An 18,308-nucleotide genomic window follows, 5' to 3' on the forward strand; every position below is an offset into this window, starting at 1 on the left:
TCTCTGTGTGTAACACATTCCCCCGGTGATGGGACATGCAGAGTTCCTTCTTAGCCCATTTATTTACCCGGGCATAGGGAGCATCCGTTCCTCCTGCCTTCTCTGTCAGCCTCCTTGTCCCACCGCCTGGCTGATGTGCTGCAGCCCCTACTCAGACTGTGCTGGCAGTTTACCAGTGCCTGGCTCCTCGAATGAGGTTGACCAGTTGGCTCTTAGGCAGCCTCTGGCTCTTCACAGAGAGGCCTCGTTTAGTTGGAACCTTGCGGCTTCCACACATGTACATTTAGTCTTCAGGCACCTTAGCGAGCACTTTGAAACGTTGTTTCTATGCTTACTCAATTGCTTTATTAACACAAAGTCTCATTCTATCTTCCTTTTTACAGTGGGCAGTGCAGTTCCAGCTGGGCTTGTCAATGCAGGGCTCTTATATTTGCAGCAGCTCTTTTTCCGTGGCCATGCCAACTATGATAATAGCGGTGTCCTTCCCTGTTACTGACAGTGCTGGCATCGGCCGTTGGCATGGTTCATGCGTTTTCCTTCAACCGTCCTGTGGTCCACATTCGATCAACCTCTGTTGTAAGGAGAACGTCACCATTGGAAGAGTGAAGAATGCCTCTGAGTGTTAGATTTTTCTCTCCTGGCATTTCCTCTTCCGGTCTCAGGTTGTTTCTAAATGCTCATTGGATACAAATAAGCAGTGGGTCTCACCTAGCCTGTCACCTTGGACCTTGCCACCCTCCTGCAGAGTCGGAATGCTGATTTTGACCCTACGTCTTATCTTCAGAGAACTGATTTGAAAAACAGGGAGTGAGAAATAGATGAATGGTATAAAAAGAGATCAAAAAAGTTTATTTGGCAACCGGTCACATGTTCATACAAAAAAAAAAAATGATTTATGATAGGTTGCTCCTTTAATGCGTCTCCTGGTAGGAGGGAACCTTACTTACTTAAGCGCTTCCTACTCCATCTCAGAAGAAAACTCCTTTTGTGAACAAGTGAAGTTTCTCCCTGGGGCACTTACAGGGCTTCTGCTCTGTTGGTTTTAGTTCCAGTAGCATTGCTCGTGCCCCATTCTTGGGGCATGGGTAGTGGTGGTGTGGTTGGGGTGGTGGTTCTTGTGTTGGGGGTGATGTTCGTAGCAGTGGGGGATGGGTGGGAGTGGGGGTCGGGTTAGGTCCTAGGATAGATGAGGTACTAGGTATATCATTGGACAGAAGTAGATGCTCCCATCATGCCGTCTGGACTTGGTTTGATTTGCTCGGTGTGGTGTGATGCTCCCCCCACGTGAGCTCTGGCAGCTCCTCTGCCGTCTCCCCCGTGCATCTCACTCCTTCTCCCGTCCACCCCCCGCATCTTGCTCCTCACCCACTCTGATGTGCCTTCCCTTTCTCCTGCCCTGCTTAGTGAGCTGCGTTCTTACTCCTGCCTTTTTGCCTTCCAGCCCCCAGCTTTTCTCTCTGCCACATTTATGCTCTTGGAAAAGACTCTTACTGTTGCAGGGGGGAAGCTGAGAGAGAGCTGGCAGCGCAGAGGGCTGGGGTGGGAAGGAAGAACTGAAAAGATACGCTCGAGCTCTTCCAAATGCTGGAGGCAATTCATTTATTGTTTTTCAGGTGCCGTCAAGATGTGTCGGGCTGGAAGGGAGACAGTTAATACCCGAACCACTGAGGCTGCGCAGAACAATGGCGTGTGCAGAGCGATAGGTAGTTTTGAAGATTTCATTGTTTCATAATCACTAGGGTTTCCAATTCTTAGTTTCTTGTTTGGAAAAATGATGGCATTGTCATTTTTTGCAGGTAAAGAAGGGTCGCATATCAGTAATTTTGTATGACCCACCCAGATAATAGCAGGCATTCTGTGGTATTGTGGTAGCAATTGGGAGGAAAATTTGCATCTTTTCTACTATTTAGCAACTAATCTTCTTACTGGACAGTTTAGAGAGGAAAGTAATTTTTGCTGATTTATTTTGAACTACAGCTTTATTAAGGATTTAATTCAGGTTAGTATTGTTAATATTGTAGGGTTTATAGTTCCTCTGGGTTTTTATTTCTTTTGAATTATAAGAAATTAAGGAGCATCACGGGGTATAAATTTGGTGCAATTTAAGAAAATTAAGATCTACAAAGTGGACACGATTATTCATGTATCAGAGGTATTCTTCCCCTGATAAAAACCACGTCTCAAGTCCTTAAAATGCTTCATGTATATGGTGCATTTAAGAATCAGTTTTCCGATCATTAACTACTTGAGGGATTAAGATAGAGAGAAAATTGAAGTCATGTAATCCATTGAGGATTAATCTGAATATAAGATGAGGTATTTCTGAAATCCTAGACATGGCCAATGGAAAAACGGTGAGTTTACTGAAACAACTCCCATCATGAAGAGTTTATTTGTGACACAATTACTGCAGAGACTCAAGAACTCCCGCACTGCAGTTTTCAATGAGAAATAGTGTTACAATGAAGCACCTGTTCGTGCTTTCCTGGATCCAGCGCCTCTCTTCTGAATTTTCCTGGATCTTTTCTTTCTAAGGTTTCCATACCGGGATTGCCAACTAGGGCACATTGTCCCCACTGGCAGTAAATCTTGTTTTCTGGGGGTCCAGGTGAGTTTATGTGGATTTCTCTTGGATTTGACCCCATTTTAACTGGGGCCCTTAACTGCCTCTTCCGTGTTGTGCGACACCTGCTGGTGTTCATAGGAAATGGCGGCGGTAATTTTCGGTAGCTCTTCTTGATGATGCAGGCACGTGAAAGTGGATTCTCATATGAAAGCATGAATTCATTTTCCTCTTTTCAAAATGTGAGGAATGTATGCAGACACTGACTGAAACTCAAGGTCAAGCGAGGTGTTTGGTTCCCGATTTTAAATTTGTTGAGTGTCCACAGCCGACATCCCTTTCCTAGCGGTAATGAAGCTTCTCCGGTGAGATTGTTAACGTGTGTTCAGTAATATCAGTTGACAGAAGTGGGACGAGAGGATGCAGTCATAGTTAGAGGCTTGCTTTGATTGGAGGATGTGCTTATTGAGAGCAAAAGATCAGCCTGGGGCAGGGGAGGGGGGAGTCAGTGCAGTGCAGAGATTATTGAGTAGAAGCTTTAGTGAACAGCCAAGACCACAGAAAGTTGAAGACATCTGAGCGAAGCTTTTCCGAGGGCTGCTGCTGGTCCATATGGCATTTTGTGCAAATTAGGCAAAGCCATCCTTTCCACAGAACTTTTACTTCCATCTGATGAGAGAGTGGTTGGACCAGGCTGATTTTTAGAATAAGACAATTTCTTGCCATGTGCCAGAAACTTGTGATAGAAATAAGTCACCCATCTTTAAGTCATCACAGTTGTAACCAAAATACAGACCATTTTTGGAAGCATAGAGCTGCTAGCAGTGTGGGTGATGCCCCTTTGCATGGGGTGGCCTTGCAGTTTGCAGCCTGAACAACTGCCAGGCTGGCTTTGCTTTCAGGACAGATTGTAAGGGAGGGTGGCTTTTATTAAGTTCTGGCCCTTGGGGATGAAGAAGAGAAGTAACCATGGGGGTATGACTTTGACTGGACATGGGTTGCATGAAAGAGACTTATCAGAGGGACAGTGGATGCTGTAGGTGTGGAGGCCAGAGGGGTAGCCTGAGTTTTCTAGGCGTAAAACGGTAGAGGGAAGACCTAAACCCAGCGAATGACTGAGTTCCTGCAGTTTGGTGGTCGAGAGTGTGTGCTTTCGGGTTCCCAGCACTTCCGAGTGGTTTGATTCTGTGGATCCACACCTGTGCCGTGTTCTTAAGGACTCTTTAAACTTGAGGGGTTTTTCCCACGAAAGCATGTAGTTGCTTTCAAAATGTTGACTGTGTCCGTAATGGCTGGCCCTTCCCTGCTTAGGAATTTTTGTCTTCTGCTCTTACGTTGTTATTGGTGGGTGGATCTTGGCGGACACATGCAGGGTGAGAGAGAGGCAGCGGAATGTTGGGTCCAGGAGAAGGCCTGCAGGCCGTGAATGAGCCTGATGCCTGATGTATGATCGAGATCAAAAGAACCGATGTGGGAGTTCCCATTGTGGCGCCGTGGAAAGGAAGCTGACTCGTATCCACGAGGATGCGGGTTCGATCCCTGGCCTCTCTCGGTGGCTCGGGGATCTGGCATTGCCACGAGCTGTGGGGGCTCCGAGTTGCAGTGGCTGTGGTGTAGGCCAGTGGCTACAACTCCGATTCGACCCCTCGCCTGGGAACGTTCACTTGCGGCAGGCGTGGCCCTAAAAAGCCAATAAATAAATAAAGAAGTAAAATAAGGGCTGGGTGGTGGTGGTTGGTAACTGGGGTCAGTCACGGGTAGGTCGTGGTGGTTGTGGGTGTGGTCAGGGTGGCGAGGGCGGCTGGGGTGCCATGGTGCAGGGCTGGCCGCCCCCGGGACACTGATGACTCATCAGAAGGAAGGGAATGAAGAAGGAGCAGCTGCCAGGCCAGAGACAGACAGGACATGGCCCGGGGAAAGCTTTCGCCTTCTTGGGTGCCGACGACAGACTTGAGGAGAGGGACCTCCAGGGGGCTTCTGTCTGTGAAGGATCAACAAGTTTTGTGACCGTACCCCTCATCCACCTCGTCCTCCCCGGAGGACGGCCCTGCACCTCAAGAACCACAAGAAAGAGGGTGGTTATGATGCTGGTGAACACTGGGGTTCGTTTCCCACACCCCTGCCGTGGCCCGTATCTCTTTCGTGTGTGTGTGTGTGTGTGTGTGTGCGCGTGGTGGTGTTTGATCCTCTGAACACAGAGGCGGAAGAACACACGATCAGTCAGGAGAACCGTGAGTGTGATTTACGGGAAAGGGCCCTGGTGTTATTTCACATCTGAAACCTCTCCCCACCCCCACCGCACGTACATGGTCTGTGTTTTGAAGAAAGAACTGATGTGAATCTTTTTCTTTCTTGCTTTCTTTCTTTTTTTCCTTTTTTGTCTATTGGACCGCACCTGTGGCGTATGCAAGTTCCCAGACCAGAGGCAGGATCGGAGCTGCAGCTGCTGGCCTACACCACAGCCACAGCCACGCAGGATCCAAGCCGTGTCGGCCACCTACACCGCAGCTCATGGCAACACCAGATCCCCAACCCACTGAGTGAGGCCAGGGATCGAACCCGAATCCTTATGGATCCTAGTTGGATTTGTTACCACTGAGCCATGATGGAAACTCCTTGGATTTTTTTCTAAATGAGTTTAGGGGCAGAAAGCAAAGGAGAAAAGGATTACTAAGAGTCACTCCCTCCCCCTGCATAAATGCTTGGCAGTCAGTTTCACTTCGCTTATGCATATTACGTCAAGTCTTTTTCTTTGCCTTTGGAATACCAAGGAAAGAGTGAAAGTAGGAAGATGTGTGTTTGGGGCATAGTATTTGGTACCTGTCATATTGAGCTAATCATTTTGTGTTCCATTTTTCCCTACTACTCATAGCAAAAATGATATTTGCTACTAGAAAATATTTGTGAAAACACGGGCTTCGTACAGGTTAAAACGAAACCACGGTGTCAAAAGAGCAGCCTCAGCGTCTCGTTGTCATTAATCCTCAGGAGTTTAGGGTTGACCTGTCTCATCACTCTATGATCCAGATAACTGTCGTGCTGACTTTTACTGAGAGATGCGCTGTGCTGGTTACGTAAAGATGTACCCGCTCGAGATGCAGCTGCAAAGAGCAGCTTTTTGAAAAGGGGAGTTCACAGGTCATCACCTGGCAGAGGGTTGGTAGCACCAGGTACCAGGCGGCTGGAACGGAGCGACTGACCCTTAAACACTCTGGGGCAGCTGCTCCCTCCGCTCTCGTTTTCCAGCTCGTAAATGGTGAAGGTTGGAGGGGGGCTGGCGGCCAGCCACGCCCTTAACCACTGGGCCGGACCCCCTGCCTGGACACCGGACCAGACCCACCCTCTCCTCAAAGTCTTTTTCACCTCTCGGTGTCTGTGAGGTGTCAGTAGCCTTTCTCATTCCCCGCCACTGGACGCTTGATAGCTTCATGGACCGAACTGCTTTAAAACTGAGCGGGCGTCCTCTATCGTAGGAGGGCACCAGCCGAGCAAGGCCGGGGGATCCTGGAGAGAAATTTGCACCCTCTAATGAGATGCGAAGGGACTGTCGGTTACAGTTTGTTTCCTGGTGGCCTTGGAGATTTTTAAAGACTGCTTTTTTTTTTTTTTTTCCCCACCAAAGAAGGTCCTGTGATTTTGAAATATTTAAATGTCAAATAGGACTGAAATATACTCAGCTTTTGAGTATGTGAGGCATCTCAGCAGTGTGTGCGCTTTATTTTCCGCTTGAAAACCATTCTCAGGAGTCGATGAGAAGCAGTGGGGTGTCAGAATCCTTGATTTCAGGGATAATGAGGTTAATTTTTTCCCAATCCATCTTCTCCTTAGGCAGAAAACACAGAAGTAGAGACCAACTACATTTTAATATGTATTTATTTATTTACAATATTGAAATCCATAAATCCAGGGCCCAGAATTTTAGGAAATGGGGTGTTGGGGGGTGAGGGGAGGCAGAATCAATAGAAATCACATGGACCATCCCACTAAGATGATAAGAAATCACGTCGCTTTCTCTGTTGTCCGTTTTCAGATGGTGCATAAGATGGCTCGGTTCGCCCTGCCCTGCTCTGAAACAGTCTGATACATACTGTTACCCGGCCTCTCTGGCTCAGAATTAAACCTGTGTTCTGTTTGATGCGAGGCCAGATTTTATTAAACCAGGTCACCAGGGCACACACGCAGGGCCCTGGATCCCACTGGCACCGTGTCGTCTGTGGTAATTAGTGGGGAAGCCCGCCAGTAGGCAGAGGCAGCGGCTTCGCTCCTGCTCTGAGAGGCAGATAGCAGGGAGCTGTGTGATATTGGAGCGTGCGTCCGTCCAGTTCATGATGAATTACAGCGGGAGTCCCGGAAAAGTTCCTGTGATATGCATATTATGTCAGATGAGGTCATCGGATATAAAATGATCACAGAAATTACAGAATTAAAAATGAATGGGTTATTCAAGTGCCGTATGACATTACGCGAACTTGCACATCTTTCAGGCAATGTGGATTCTGCATCCCCCTCCTCCCCCCGAATCTTCCCTTTTCTGGAAACACTGAGACCCTGCGCTGCCATCAGCCGACGGGCACTGACTTCCCGGGGCCGAAGCTCTGGACTTTGCACAGAGAGGTGACCCGAAGGTCCGTTTCTAACTCTTTAGAGGTTTAGTTTGGTTCTGTCTGACAATAGGAGAATGAATTAAATGGCTTTGTCAGATCTGCTGTTGCCTGAAAAGGAGTGTGTATTTAATTTATCCTGTTTTCATAGTTGTTATTCTTTGTACCTAGCATCCTGATTTTTACAAATGCTGTGTGTGTTTCAAGTCCAGCTGCTAAGATGGGGCCATTCCCCTTTGAGACCAGGATCGGCAGAAGGGTCTTTGTAGAAGCATCTGACCCCCTTGCAGGTTGGGGACCAGCCCTGGCACGAGGGGGAGGGACGTGGGCATCTGTGCCTTTTCTCGTCTTGCTTCTGTGGGTCCCACATGTCGCCAGAATGTGAGCTCCATGAGGGCTGGCATCCTGCTTACTCACTGCCATCTTCCTGGACCCTGAACACCTGACACAGGCTGAGCCCTCAGTGAATGTTTGTAGAAGGAAAGGGGCAACTTGGAAGCTTATGACTGGGCAGCGGAGTCCTTTTTCTTTCATCTCAATCAAGGGGAAATAGGAAAACGTCCATGGCCCTTCTTTCCACAGCAGAGACCTACTGAGACACTAAGGTGAGAGCGAGGCTTCATTTAAGACACTGGAAAGAGGAGGGATCCTTTATTCATGACACATAACGTAGTGGCAGCGCTGGCTTTATGGTGGGGTCTCTGATAAGCTGGATTCCTCCTCACTCTCTTTTATGTGGACAATTGGTTACCTTGGTCACTCGGGACCAGGTCATCCGCGTGCCAGGACAAGGACCATGTGGCATTCGGGAATACTGTGGCTCATACCTGGGTCTGGCAGTTTGGAGTGTGTGACCTGACTTGTATCACAGTCTCCTTACCGTAAGATGGGACAGCACCTGCCCTCTGGTTCCATAAGGGTCTCGAGAGGTTGCAAGGGAGAGCCCCCAATGATGTCACAGAGCCTTGTTTAAAAGTCTCCTTGAAGTTGACATTTTTAGACTTCAGAAACTTAAAAAAATATATACAGTTTTTAAAAAAATATATATACAGTTTTCAAAATACAGGCACATGTTGGAGACATCCTGGGTTAGGTTTCAGACCCCTGCAATAAAGAATATCTCAGTAAAGCGAGCCACAGGAAATTTTTGGCTTCCCAGTGCACATAAAAATTCATGCCTAACACTATACAGTAGTCTGTTAAGGGTGCGATAGCATTTTGTCTAAAAAAATACAATGTACTCACCTTATTAAAAATACTTGATGGAAGGAGTTCCTGTTGTGGCCCAGCAGTAATGAACCCAACTAGTATCCATGAGGACTCGGGTTCAATCCCTGGCCCCGCTCAGTGGGTTAAGGATCTGGCATTGCTGCGGTGTGGGTTGTAGACATGGCTTGAATCTGGTTGTTGCTGTGGCTGTGCTGTAGGCTGCCGGCTGTAGCTCTGATTCCACCCCTAGCCTGGGAACTTCCGTATGCCTTGGGTACAGCCCTAAAAACACTAAAAAAGTTTGATGGCTAAAAATGCTCCCCATCACCTGAATCTTCAGGGAGTGGTAATTCTTTTTGCAGTCGTAATATTAAAGATCACTGACCAGACCATTGTAACAAATAGAGTAATAATGAAAAAGTTTGAACTCTTTCGAGAATGGCCAAAATGAGACACAGAGACATGGAGCAAGCAAATGCTGTTGAGAAAATGGGGCCGTAGGTTTGCTTGATGCAGGGTTGCCGCAGACCTTCCACCGGTAAAAACCACGGTGATTTGCGAAGCACACGGTGAGGGGTGAGAGGATGGGTCTGCCTGGGTTCAGGGAGGGCCTGGAGGGGAGTGTGATTGAGCCCTGAGGGGCACGGTTAGGCGTTTCCAGAGCCACCCGGATCTGAACTAGTTTGTTAATGAACCGACATTCTCAAGCCCACGTGGGAGCCAGGTGAGAGGACCACAGGGAAATCTCAACTAAAATTTCGAGGTCTGCCAATCCAGGGCAGCTTTCTATTCCAAGTTTAATTTAAAGGAATAGTAATATGGGTGCTAACCAAAATCACGGAAGAATTAGACTGGAAACACTGGGCTAGTTATAAATTCTAAGAGGCACCTCGGCTCATTGGATCATTTTAGCATCACCCAGAGCCCACAGGGATGCACTCTGAGTTCATCAAGTCAGAAGCCATTTGTGTCCTTTATTTATTTATTGTTATTTTTTCATTTATTTGTTTTTTTATTTTATTTTTTTTTATTTGTCTTTTTGCTATTTCTTGGGCTGCTCCCATGGCATATGGAGGTTCCCAGGCTAGGGGTCTAATCAGAGCTGCAGCCACCGGCCTACACCAGAGCCACCTGCAACGTGGGATCTGAGCCGCATCTGCAACCTACACGGCAACAACGGATCCTTAACCCACTGAGCAAGGCCAGGGATCGAACCCGAAACCTCATGGTTCCTAGTTGGATTCATTAACCACTGCACCATGATGGGAACTCCCGTTTGTGTCCTTTAAATAGTTGAGTTCTGGTTTCCTTTTTTTCTCTTCAGAGGAAATTAAATTATCTGGGCAGGTCCATCTCCACAGACTATTATAAATGTGCAAATAATATGCCACTTGTCTGGCGGGTTTTTATTAGACTGCCTGTCGGAAGAACTCATGTTTTCTTCTGCTTCATGTAGAAGCAGTTCAGGAAAGAAAGCAGCCTTTCATGTATTAGGAAATCACACATTTAACAAGACCAATTAGTTTTAATAGGAGAAGGGTATTAGGATGCATTGTCCTTTTTTTGGGGGGGCTGCACCTGTGGCATGTGGACGTTTCCAGGCCAGGGATTGAACCTGTGCCACAGCAGTGATAATGCCGGCTCTTTAACAGCAAGGCCACCAGGGCGTCTTGAAAGGCAGACATGATGGGAGTGACGTACCTGCAGCGCTTGGCCAGTCTCTGTGCCTCACGCCTCCTCTCTGCCCGACAGGTGGTCAGCAGCACCTGTTGTTTCCTTACTGGGTGCTGGGCTGCTTCAGGGCCCTGAGCTGTGACCAGAGGCGTACACCGAAGAGGGCTCGGTAAATTACTGGGTGAATGAAAATATCCCAGCAGGGCATGGAGGGCTGGTGGCTTGTCTTTGGTTCTCACGGTCTGAGATGGTAACAGTGTAGACGCGTTCATGTCCCCCTTGGGACGGCCCTGTGTCTAGGAGGGCGAGAGAGGCCTGTCACTAAGGAGATCTTCTTTGCAGAGTGGAATATGTTGGAATAGGCACGAACAGTTTGGAGTTTCCGCTAGTAAAGTCAGTGTCATTGAATCTCCTGGGGGCCCTTTGGTTCCCCGTGTTGGATTTGGCGCAGAGGGGAGGGTGGTGACTTGGGTGGGTCTCCCATCTCCGAGGGTAGGGACAGGGCGGAGGGGGGCATAGGTGCTCTGAGAGGGATGGAGCAGTGACGGTGAGTGGTCCCAAAGAAAAGGATGCCCTGCCAGGAAGGAGTGGGGTGTCAGGCGCGGATTAGATCCAGGAGGATGGTGAGTAACTTCCGAGACTTTAGGACTTCTTGCCGTCTCAGCTCTCTCGTTATTCCCAGCACTGTGTCACCTGTCTTGTTGTCGCCCCGGCAAATGATGAGGAAGTGGATGGGGAGCTGGTAGGCGGTGTGCAGGGCAGGCCTCGTTTCCTTCGCTGCATGGCCTCATTCTTTGCCTGTGACTCTATGAGCGTCTCTCCAGACTTCCTTTTATCCTGGGCCCTCTCAGCACCTGCCAGGCCCATCTCCCCCTGGGGCACCCTCCAAGGAACCCAGATGGCAGCTCTGAAGGATGCCACCTTGGGGTTATGCTCTCAATGCACCTGGGCCTGGTGTGGCTCCAGTGTCTGCAAAGCGCAGCCTTGGGAGGAGAAAGGGAGGGAAGAGCAGAGCTAAGCCTGTCTACCTGACAGGGCTGGCATTTACCAGGCCTTCTGCCTCCCAGGCTAAGCCCTCACATTATCTGACCACTCCATGGATTTCCCTGCAGGTGCATGTCTAGCTAGGTTCCTTAGCAGAAATACAGGGCTCTTCACACACGCCGGGCTTCTACGTTTTATTCAAATCTCTTTGCACGTACTCCTTTCTTAGTTTAGGTGCTGAAGTGTTTCTTGAATGTCTGACCTGTCATACGTACTATGCTAGATGCTGAGAACATAAAAAGGAATAAAATTTGGCTTCTGCCTTCCAAAAATGTATAATCTAACCAGGTAGCCCAATATGTAAACAATATCAAAAGAATGGTTTAAGGGACTGTTGCAGGGGAAGCTCGAAGCTGGAACTCACAAACCCTGTTTTCTCCATCCTTCAAGCCACTTGGGGTGAGTATGTTTGGGGGTCCATCAGTACTGGTTTGATATTGATGTTTTATAGCTGCATATTATATGACCACAGTTGCTTTACTGGAAAATAATTTTAGATACTGTAAAAACTATAATGGGAGTTCCCATTGTGGCTCAGTGGGTTAAGAACGTGACTTAGGGGTTCAACCCCTGGCCTCGGTTGGTGGGTTTAGGATCTGGTATTGCCACAAGCTGTGGCGTAGGTCACAGATGTGGCGTGGATCCTGCGTTGCTGTGGCTGTGGCGTAGGCCGGCAGCTGCAGCTCCGATTTGACCCCTAGCCCGGGAACTTCTATGTGCCCAGGCGCAGCCCTAAAAAGAAAGAAAGGAAAAAAAAGCTATAGTCGAATAGTCAGTAGTTAATAGTTAACTGAGTTGTACTCAGTTAATGGTGCCTCGTATGACCAGAGAGACTACTATTTTGGAAATATTTTCAGTAACGGGGCTGTGACTGTTGAGTCTAAAAGAAAATGAAATGAGCCAGGAGAGTGTCCCGGTGAGCGTTCCTATCACTGTCTTACAGTCCTCTAGCCCTTCCGTCCTCTGCTGCTGATGAAAAGAGAGTTTTAAAGGCTGAAGGGCTAGATCTCCATGGAGGTGATTTTGCCATCTCTTCTGGGGACGTTTGGCACTGTCTGGAGACAGACAGTTTTGGTTGTCACACCTGCTGGTGGCATCTTCTGATGGGTAGCGTCCGGGGATGCGGCTCATCATTCTATAGTAACGTGGGACAGTCCCCGGAAAGTATCTTCTGACCCCAAATGTCAGCTGTGCCAAGGCTGAGATTCTCTAATCTGGTCGGATTGCCTCTATTTCTCGTATTCTCTGGCAACATTTACAAGATCCAAAATCAAGTGTGCCCATCAAGATATAAAAAAGATGATTTTGAACAAAAGGGGGTTGGAGGGCTAAGTAGGAGGTAGAATGGAGGCAGTGTTTTTTTTTTTTTTTGTAACTTGTTTTTATTAATTAATGCGTAAGATACACGGTGGGGTTACTGCTCAGGCTGTTCTGGAGAGCACTGCTAAGGTATCCGGTGTCTAGCACAGACTCTGTACCAAAGCACACAGTGACATGTGTTTATGGGGTGACTGCACGGGAGCGTGTAATCCTGGGATTCGTCGTATGTTATTGGATTTTCCTCCACGGCTCTTGTACATTTCTGCGGAGCGAAATGGAAAGTGTGCTTTCGGAGTTTATGAAAGTCATTTCAAAGGTCCAAAGAGAGTGTTAGGTCCGTAAAAATAAGACACCTGCCTCTTCAAAAGGGAGACACATGAAGTCCGCTTGTTTGGGGAGCTGAACAGGCGAAAACATGGCGGAAATTCACAAAAGCCCGCTTGGTCTAGAGCCGCAGAGGAAGATGCTGGAAGCGGACGGCTGTCCCGAAAAGCAAACTCGACACGCACCCAGGACAGGGAAACGAGCCGCAGCACGCGGAGGGCCCGGAGGAGAGCGTCAGCTCAGCAGTAGTGCTGCCGGCGGCCCTGGTGGGCCGTCTGTTGGGAAAAGCCCTGCCTGTCTCCGCGTTCCCCGCTGGACCCCTTGCCTCGGCCGCCTGTCCCCGCTGAGTCTCTAAACGGGCCCCTCGTTGCCTCTCCCTGTTGCCCCCCGGTTCTGTCTGGATGCTCTGCTCTCCTCTCTGCCTTCGGCTTTTCCTTTGCAAGATCCAGCGCAAGTCCTGAGCCCTTCGTGGACCCTGTCTGAGCTGTTGTGCCTCAGACGTCATTCACCCCCTGGGTCCTCCTCCCCAGGTCAGGATTCAGCCCGCAGCCGCTGGAGCACGGCGCATCGGGAAGGTGGGTGGAGGGGGCAGGGATAAGGAGCAAGCCAGGAGGACTCGCAGTGTGGAGACCTCAGCGGTTAAAAACCTTATCTGGGGAGAATTCATCAGCGCACAGGAAGAAGCGAACAGCCCTCCTTCCGTCTGGCAGGAGCCCATTGGACGAGCGCCCACCGGGCAGGGGCTTTGGCCGGAGTCTGCTCACTGTCCTGCTGCCTGCTGGCTTGAGACTTGGGTGAAGGTTCCGACGGTCTGCCTGGACAAAGACGGGCTGTGGAGGAGGGCTCATACCTGGCCTGCACACCCAGACCTGGAAGCAGGCCAAAGGGAGCTGCCATCCGGACATTAGGTTGAGCTGGGTACCCTCTGTGTGGGGCCCATGCCAGTGCTCGGACACAGGTGGAATCCACTGGTGCTCGTTTTCTCAGGGTCCGGGTTCAGCACAGAAGGGGTGTGGGTCTCTCGCTGTGCCCTGGTCTTGACCTCAAGCTCAGGGAGAGAGGACATGCTTGCTCATTGGCTGGAGCCACCCGCACAGGTCACCAGGGACCCTCTCCCCACGTTCAACCTGGAACTTGGCAATAGTTGGCAGAATTCCCACTGGTAGGGGGTTGTGATCAGCTCTGTTTAGAAGGACACTGCCACACTGTCCTGATGACTGTGGCTTTGTAATATTGCCTGAAGTCTGGGAGAGTGATGCCTCCTGCTTGGTTTTTGTTCTTCAGGATGGCTTTGGCAATTCTGGGTCTTTTGTGGTTCCATATAAATTTTTGGACTGTTTGTTCTAGTTCTGTGAAAAATGTCATGGGTAATTTGATAGGGATTGCATTGAATCTGTAGATGGCTTTGGCTAGTGTGAAAAACACAAATTGCCCAGAGGGTACGCTTAACACTAAAGCATCACAAGCAGGAGAAGGGAGAAGAGACTTGTGAGGATAAAGTTGAATTTTGCTCCAGAGAACTTTCATTCTTTGTGCTGCATTTTTAAAGAATGCCTCTAAACCATCCCGGAGGTCAATCTTTAGACAGTTGATTCATTTTATGGCAAAAACTCAGACAGATCCATTAAAATTAGAGCCTCCTGCTGGGTGTTAACATTTCATTATCATATCTGTCCTTATTGCAAGCACTTGTTTTCGTATGAGGCCACTGAGTGGAGAAGATTTACCTTGATGTTTGTATTCTGAATATTCAGTTACCTCTTTACCCTGGTTTCGTTTATTTCTGGATGAAAATTTCCCCTTTTTGTGTGCAGCTCAGTGTATCTGGAAGTTGCCAAAGAGGAGGGGGAACATCACTATTAAATGCTGATGATCATTTATTTGCAAGTTAAAATATATTCTGAAAAGAATGAAAGCTTATTCTTGCCTGAAGCTTGTTTGTTCTGAGAGCTCTGAGGCGTCTCTAAGGGCTGTTTCTATGCTGTGTTTTTTTTCCAATGTCTTAGCAATAAGGTATATTCCTGTTCCAGAAAAAAGCCTTTACATGTGTTGGTGTAGGAAGTAGAGAAAGGTGAGGAAATGTGTCTGGAGTGGACCTATGAGAAATAAAAAACGCGCAACGTTTGCATAGTTTCAATGCAGGGCTTGCCATTCTGAGAGCGTCTGAATGTATTTTAAATGCTGTCACGTCAGCACATGCATTTGTGTACCAGCATTGATGGAATTCATCTGAATGGTCAGGTGTACCTGAAGCCTTGGGGATGCTGGTCTGCAGAAAAAGGAAATGAGATCCTGTTTCTAAAACATTGGTGTGTGTGTGTGTGTGTGTACACACGTGTACTGTATATTGTGTTAAATAAATCAGATTTTAAAAAGCTGAAGGATCCTTGATTTACAATGTTTTGTTGGTTTCAGCTGTACAACAGAGTGATTCAGTGATACAGAATATGTAATTAGTGATATTTATATGTGTGTGTGTGTGTATATATATATATATATATATATATATAAAATATTTTCCAGATTCTTTTCCATTATAGGTTATTAAAAGATATTGAACATCATTGCTGTGCAGTTGTTCGGTCCTTGTTGTTTATCTCTTTTATATACAGCGGTGTTTATCTGTTAATCCCAGGCTCCTAATTTATCCTTTTTCCCACCCAAGGTATTTATTGAGTGATTATTATGTACTGTGTACTCTGAAGATGTCATGGATACAAAGGTGACTACGACATGGCCCTTGCCTTCCAGAAACCTAGAGGTATAAGCAGGTGAATAAATGATTATGATCCAGGCGGAAAGGGTCCTGACCCGGGGCTTGAAGTGTATACAATGGAAGGCACCTCTTTAAAAGTGTACAGAAGTACAAAGAGAGCATTCGCTAGAGAAATGAGTATTTATCTTGAAGGGGCTTGTGCGGATGAGGAGGCCGAAGTGTCAGCTCCCATCGCTGGGCTGCGGGAAGTGTCCGGAGGGGTCGGAGCTCCTGAAAAGCACCCAGCGCCCACCTGTGGGCCTTGGGAACCACTTTCTGAGGAGGCAGCCCTGGGATTCGCTGTGTCCACTCTCCTTCCCCTAAGCCTCTTCTCCCCGCAGCAGCCAGAGTGGGTCTCTGAACCCTGGTTGAGATCTCACCAGCCCCGGCTCACAGGTCTCCGCTTCTCCCCATCCACACAGAATGAGCCCCCTGTCCTTCCCCCCGTCTCTCCTGAGGTGCCAGCCACCAGCCTCGCCGTTCATCCTCCTGACCGGGTCTGCTCGGGCCGCCCCTCTGCGTACACAGGTCCTCCCCCGTGTGTAGCATGCGGCTGCTCCTTCGCTGCTCCAGGGTGGTCCTCAGAAGGGCCTTCCCGCCCACCTGCACTCTCTGCCCTCTTCTCTTTCAGTTCTTTCCCCCAGAGCACCATCTCAGTACCATCTCCTCACTCATTTGTCTGCCTCCCCACCTGGACTGTAGGCCCTGGGAGGATGTCTCCTTCTCTGCTGTTCTCCACACACCTGGGGTGGGGTGGGCACACAGCAGACCCTCGTGAACTATCTGTTAGATGACAAGGTGAATGAGGGTAGTGGAGAGACGTGGTTTGGGGACGGTGCTGGGGAGGTTTGTCCTCAATGGCTTTCCAAAAGGGAAGTTCATAGTCTTCCAGGGCTTGAAATATTTTGAAAGGCTAAAATTGTATTTGTTTCTGAGCAGCATAAGATTTACAGAATTTCCAAATCTTTTGGAAGTGATTTCCCTGCCAGATGCCTCTGGACAGACAGCATCCAGTTCCCTGAACTGGGTCTGATGCTGTGTTGTAGCGAACACCTCTATTAGATGTTTTGCTCTTTCTAAGGCTTCCTCTTAGACGTGGTTGGAAGAGATGTTATGTTAGAGAAGTGGGAGAGGGAGGGAAGCGTTCAGAGCATGTGATGTGTGTGAAGGGGGTGCAAGTTTAAAGGGGGTGTAAAAATTCCGTATAAAATATTTTCTTCTAATTACGGCTGTGCTCACCTCTCTGAAATGGGAGCGGCAGCACGCTGACCATGAAGGTGGTCTTCTCTTCTGTCTTTATGTTCGCCTCTTTGCTTGGTAGTTTCTGATGTGGGCTGCATTCAAGGTGGGTGCCATGGGCGGGGGTGGGGGGTGCCCTGAAAGTGGGTGCAGCATGACGCAGAAACGAAGGTTTATTATGTTTTGCGGTAAGGATGGACACAGGCAGCTTCACTTGGTCACCTGTAATATTCTGAACTGAGGTGCCCTGAGGGAGTGGCAGCAGGGCATGTCCGGAAGGAAAAAGTGCCATCCTCACACCTCTGTCCCCTTTTCAGGGTTAAGCAGATTTAGAAATCACATTACGTATTTTTAACTACGTTAAAAGAAGAGATAAGGGGCTTAAAAACAGAAACCAGCCATCGTACTCCAAGTGAAAGTGCACATGAACATCAAGAAAATGGCAGAATTGCTATGGTTTCTGCTGCTCCTTGTATGAGAATTTCCTTAGCCAAGTGAACATAAAATGATAACCTAATCCTACTGCACAAGAAGTTGGCCAAAAAAATTCAGTATCACCGAGGTTATTTAAAAGACGAATTTAGAGTTGTGATTGCAACACTGTGTCTTGTCCAAACTAGGTAGTACCTCTTGTTGTATTAGCTGCTGGTCAGACTACGAATACATATACAATTTATTAACAAACAGGTGCACACAGGCAGGAGAATGCATGCTCAGAGTGTCTTACCGTTTAGGGTGTCCACTCATGAAAGTCTTGTACCCCCTGCTCAGGGGTCCAGCTCTTCAAAAAAGGTGGTTCCCAGATGTGAATCCCTTTTAGAAATGAAGACTCTCAGACCTCCAGAATCAGCTTCTGCATCTGACAAGGCCCCCGGGTGGTTTGCAGGCACATTACAGTTTGGGAAACGCCATTCTAGGATATATTTTATAACGTACTGGTTCTGTGCTTTTGACATCAGGAAGTGGAATTGTGGAATGAAACAAGCTCAGTTTTGAATCTTCCTTCAGTCAGTTACAAACTTGACCTTAGGCAGCTCACTGACCGTCTGAGACCCTGTTTCCACACCTGTAAAGGAGAGATAATGGTACCTGCCTCCTGGGTGTGTGGGGGGCCCCCAGGATGTGCAGCAGGAAGAAGAGGAGGTGAGAGATCGTTCTCTCTGCACCTCCCCCTCCCCTCGGCCTCTTTAATCCGTGAGGCCACAGAAGGAGGACAGCTTATCTTTCAGTTTCAGAGTACAGAGATCTTTAAACTCTTTTGCTCATGCAGCTCCTAAAAGTTTTGAAAATTATACCTACCCTCATACTTTTTAAAGTTAGCATTGAAAAATTTCATCGTAAGAGTAAAGAGTTGCAAAGGAATCCCCAGTCGCTCCTCTTTCTGGCTCCTTGGCTCCCAGCTGGTTTCTGAGGGTGACCTGCATTAGCTAATTCCCTGTGTTAGTTCCCTCTGTGGCAAATACTTCAAGTGGATTCTGTTTTCCTGATAAGACTCTGACTGATATTCCAGTTTTTATCCATCTTCCAGTGTTCAGAGTTGTCCCACTGTCCCTGGCAGGTTTTAAAACCCGAATCAGCA

At 48.2% G+C, this 18,308-nt stretch overlaps 1 protein-coding gene across 7 annotated transcripts in view; it reads left to right on the forward strand.

Annotated features, from left to right (window-relative positions):
• The window catches only part of MTUS2 (microtubule associated scaffold protein 2), a 493,299-nt gene that overhangs the window by 17,362 nt on the left and 457,629 nt on the right, over positions 1–18,308 (forward strand). For 2 of the 7 annotated variants that reach the window (XM_021065171.2, XM_021065169.2), the window contains exon 2: positions 1,614–1,703. The exons of the other annotated variants lie outside the window; for them this stretch is intronic. The gene's annotated coding sequence lies outside the window, so the exon portion shown is untranslated. The remainder of the gene's footprint in view (positions 1–1,613; positions 1,704–18,308) is intronic. 7 annotated transcript variants of the gene reach the window in all.

The sequence above is a fragment of the Sus scrofa genome, chromosome 11, assembly GCF_054392235.1.
Source record: "Sus scrofa isolate SSC_HxYL_T2T_F1_AM1 chromosome 11, Sscrofa_HxYL_maternal_Yorkshire_Landrace_v2.0, whole genome shotgun sequence".
Classification (NCBI taxonomy): Eukaryota; Metazoa; Chordata; class Mammalia; order Artiodactyla; family Suidae; genus Sus; species Sus scrofa.